The sequence below is a fragment of the Montipora capricornis genome, chromosome 12 (assembly GCF_036669925.1).
Source record: "Montipora capricornis isolate CH-2021 chromosome 12, ASM3666992v2, whole genome shotgun sequence".
Classification (NCBI taxonomy): Eukaryota; Metazoa; Cnidaria; class Anthozoa; order Scleractinia; family Acroporidae; genus Montipora; species Montipora capricornis.
Window position 1 is genome coordinate 21,386,817 of NC_090894.1, and position 5,000 is coordinate 21,391,816.

At 41.7% G+C, this 5,000-nt stretch overlaps 1 protein-coding gene across 1 annotated transcript in view; it reads left to right on the forward strand.

Annotated features, from left to right (window-relative positions):
- LOC138026572 (uncharacterized) overlaps window positions 1–5,000 on the forward strand; it is a 50,933-nt gene that overhangs the window by 20,956 nt on the left and 24,977 nt on the right. The gene's annotated exons all lie outside the window — the stretch shown is intronic.

The window sequence follows — 5,000 nt, forward strand, 5'->3', positions numbered from 1 at the left end:
AGTACTACTGACCTATGCATCATCTTGACCCAGACCTGGAATGCATCCCTGGACAGAAATGAGGAAGTGTGTATCATTGCTTGTGACATCAAAGTGGCTTTTGACAAAGTGTGGCACAATGTCCCACGTTCCAAAATGAGATTCAAAAGGAGTCTCACGTTGTACTCTGCAGGAAACCTGCACATGGTTACAGAGCTATCTTCATAGACGATCCTTTATAATTCAGACCATTTATCGGACGTTTCATCCATCCATTAACGCCTCGGTGCCTTAGGAATACATTCTAGGCCCTCTTCTATTTTTTGTGTTAATAGAGAACCCAGTAGACGCTTGTTCACTGATGTCTCTACACTGTTCACACCAATAAGATCTGTTTATGAGAGGGATAATGTAGTTCAGTGCTGTTCTAAACAGGGATCTTGAGTAGATAACAAAAGAGTATGGGCTGCCTGATAGTAAGTTACTTTTGAACCTACAAAATTTAAGGCCTTGGTGCTGTCTCGAAAAAGACTTTCAACAAGACTTAATTGATCTGTATTCTGAAAATACCAAACTGGAAAAGGCGTAGAAACTCGATATCCTTGAGATCAAAATGCGCACTGTGGAAAGTCTTTCGATAAACTGGATTACCCAGAAATGGCAACTATCTACAAAGCCCAAAATTGGAATACACCTGTCTGTCATGGATGAGTGCTTTGCACACTGTCGGGCTAGACAAACTTTACTCAATTCACAAAAAAGATATCCATGCAATTGGAGTAGATATAGATACTGCTTTGAAAGATTAAAGAGCATGACAGAAAAGGTAGGTTGCAGCTGCCACCGTGCTCTGCTGTAAAATGCGCATCATCCACTGTCCCCGCAGAGAAAGTGCTGCCAAACTCTTATATATCCTACAGAAGTACCTAGATCTATGCCTGATTATGCCCTTTCTATACCTCACGCTTGAACATCTACTACTCTGGACAGAACTTTCCTTCACTCCACAATAAGGACATGGAACAGCCTCCCAAACACTGTTGTAGGAAACATCAAGAATGACGCTGTCCAGTCGTTTATACAACGAGTGAACAGATATTTGATGTGTGAGCTCCCGTGGTGCTTTTAGCAGGTTGACATGTTTTTATCAGTCAAGGAGGTTGGCATGCGTAGCTTTTTTTCAGAAAATAACTTAGAGTACATGCGATTTATGAGCTGGCTGTATAGACGTCCTCTTTAAACGGCTGGAGAATAGTGTAAGATGATCTGGTTCTGTCCTTTCTTGTTGGTCTACGCTCTTTAGCCTTGCATGCGGCCTCCGCCATAATCTTATCAGCTCTAGAGCAGGGATCCACATTCGCGGTCGTCCGGTCGTCCTAGACGACTAAAAACTCGTGCGGACGAGTGAGGTCGTCCGATGGATGAGCGACGTTTTTAACTGCCTTTTCATGAATTCCATCAAATGTTATATTACAGAATGAACTTTCGTTTTTATCACTCCCAGTACAATGGAAACTTTCAGAAAATAAGGAATAAACATGCAGCGTTCCTCAGCGATGAAATCTCAACTTTGGACGCCATCTTTGACCACGTGGTATTTTCCATGAAACTAGACGCTCCGTGAGCATAAACTGGGTTCCCTGTGGTATGTGCTACCCAAAAACATAGGGTACTGAGTTGGATGGTATTAAATGAGCTTAAGCTGGATTCTCCCAGGAGCGATGCTGGCTGGGCCAATCCGAAAATAAAAATGAAAAAGGCCTAGTAGCAATCCGATAGGTACTCCTGGTGACTCCTACAATGGAGGAAACAGGCCAGGGGATCGAGCTCAAATGCGGCATATTTCTAATCATCCCCAGAACAGCTCAGTCCGGAAACGAAACACCACTTATTTTTGAAATAGCTTCTTGTTTGTAAAAAAATTGTTGCATGAATGAAATTTTATCAATGAATGAAGGGGTAGTTTCTAAAGAAACTGTGGTGCTGCGTCGGTGGGGAAGTAGTATACAAAAATTTGGTTTATCAACGGAGTTGATAATGTAAATTGACCACCGTACAGAGATTCTAAAAGCTGACGTTTCGAGCGTTAGCCCTTCGTCAGAGCGAATCGAGGGATTATGGGTTACGTGTAGTTTTTATAGTAGAGTAGGAGCTACGCTATTGGTGGTAACATGGCAACGTGAAAAATAGGAATATATTAGTTAAATGAAAAGCGTTCGTTAATACCGTGAGGATTAAGGGTGCCGATTTGAAAGATGAATTTTTGTTCCAGATTCTTGCGGCTTTCCGTCGTACCTAGATGTAGGGAAAGGCCGCAGATAGCCATGTGTTTTTTGGAGTGGTTGGGCAGATTAAAATGGCGAGCGACTGGCTTAGATGCATCCTTGTCATTCTTCTCAACATCGCGAAGGTGTTCGCGGAATCGGTCACCTAGTCGTCTACCAGTCTCACCAATGTATAATTTATTGCATAACGTACAGGTTATGCAATAAATGACATTTGCGGAGGTACATGTGAAACGATCGGTGATCTTAACAGATCGCTTAGGTCCCGATATCTTGCTAGTGTTAACAATGAAAAGACAAGTTTTGCATCGTGAGCGCGCGCATTTGAAAGTGCCGGGTTGCTCGTTGGTTTTGAGCGCGCTTCTAACTAAAAAGTTGCCTACGTTTTTGTCGCGTTTGAATGAAATAAGTGGAGGTTGCGAAAAGATTCTACCAGTCTCGGGATCATTTTGGAGTAATTTAAAATTACTAAGAATGATGCTTTTGACTGCGTGATTATGAGGATGGAAAGTGAGGGTGAATGGAATTCTGTCATTCTTATCTTTCTGTGACGTTTGTAGTGACGACTGTCGATCAAATTGTTGGGCGCGATGATGGCCCGCTTTGACCACAGGGACAGGATAGCCACGTTTTTCGAAGAACTGGCACATCTCCTCTGATTTGCTGGAAAAATCGGGGTCATCACTACATAGACGTCGAAGTCTAAGAAATTGAGAATAAGGAATGGAGTTCTTGACATGTGATGGATGTGACGATGAATACAACAAATAACTGTGTGAATCAGTAGGTTTGTAGTGCACACTAGTACATAGCACGTTGCCTCTAATAGAAACTTTGATATCTAGGAAAGCCAATGAAGTTTCCGAAATTTCTCAGGTATATTTAAGAGCCGGATGAAAAGAGTTGACGGAGGTTATAAATTGATCGAGTTCTTCTCTGCTGGATGAAATAGCCCCGATGCAGTCGTCGATGTAGCGGCCGTAGAGTTCAGGTTTGGGGTCGTTGTACTGATTAAAAAATTGGTGTTCAACATATCCTACAAAAAGACTGGCATAGCTAGGTCCCATTCTTGTGCCCATCGCTACACCATTAATTTGTTTGTAATAGTTGCCGGCGAATGAAAAACAGTTAAGCGTTAAAACTAGTTCGGCAAGGCGGAGGAGCGTTTCCGAGCTAGGTTCTTTGACAGTGCGTTGATCGAAAAAGTGTTTAAGTGCTTGAAGACCTTCGCTATTAGGAATGACTGTGTATAGAGATGCAATGTCCATGGTGAAAATAAGTTTGTCTTGGCCGGAGAAATTGAAATCGCGGAAAATTAGTAGTGCGTGTGTACTGTCTTTAATGTATGATGGCAAAGATTTGACGATAGGCGTCATAATCCTGTCTAAGTAGCTAGAAATGAGTTCGGTGGGGCAACTACAGGCAGAAACGATAGGTCGACCTGGGTTGTTGGGTTTGTGAATTTTAGGCAAGAAGTAAATGCACGAAGTTCTAGGGGTGTTGATGATGAGATTAGTGGCAGTGTCCGGTAATTCTTGATTGACTATAAGATTTTGAATGGTGTCTTTGACAAGTTTTTGATTTTTGGAAGTGAGATCTTAGGGATTTTTACCTTAGAAGTGTTTCAAAAATATCTTTATTAGAAGTGTCCGAATCATCCTCTTTGTCGTGAAAAAAGGCTTTTAACTGAACGCGGCGAAGGAATTTTTCAACATCTTGCTTAATAGAAAATTCGTTGGTGCGTTTGGTAATAGGGACAAAATTTAGGCCCTTACTGAGAACAGATTTCTCTGAGTCAGTAAGGGGAAGATTTTCTGGAATTGTAATTACGGTATTATGGCTATGCAATGTAGTGTCGTTGGTAATTTGCGGACCTATTAATTGTTGAAGTTTAAGAGTCTTGGTTTGGTGTAAATAGTCAAACAGCGCGATTTAGCGCGAATCGATTGTACTAAAATTGCTGGACAGATTTTGGAAAGTTCGGAACGGCAATGAAGAATTTGTTTGTCAAGTGCGATTCGTTTTTGGCACATAGCTCTAATTGTGATCCTCATAATATTACGTGAAAAAGAATTTTGCGCACATCGAATTTGGTGAAAATACTGATTTGAGTGAGAGAATGTAGACGCATGAAAGTTCGAGCGAAAACCTTTAGGAGTGACTTTAGAATTGAGGGAACGGCCGATGAAGTTGATGTGACTAGTTGTCAAATCGGCCGACAAAGGCGGCGGGGTAGTTGTTTGGCGGTCCGACCTTTACCAAAAAGAAGCTTTGCAGCAACTTTCGGATACCTCGTTTTATGCCAAAATCCCTAAAAGATCTCACTTCCAAAAATCAAAAACTTGTCAAAGACACCATTCAAAATCTTATAGTCAATCAAGAATTACCGGACACTGCCACTAATCTCATCATCAACACCCCTAGAACTTCGTGCATTTACTTCTTGCCTAAAATTCACAAACCCAACAACCCAGGTCGACCTATCGTTTCTGCCTGTAGTTGCCCCACCGAACTCATTTCTAGCTACTTAGACAGGATTATGACGCCTATCGTCAAATCTTTGCCATCATACATTAAAGACAGTACACACGCACTACAAATTTTCCGCGATTTCAATTTCTCCGGCCAAGACAAACTTATTTTCACCATGGACATTGCATCTCTATACACAGTCATTCCTAATAGCGAAGGTCTTCAAGCACTTAAACACTTTTTCGATCAACGCACTGTCAAAGA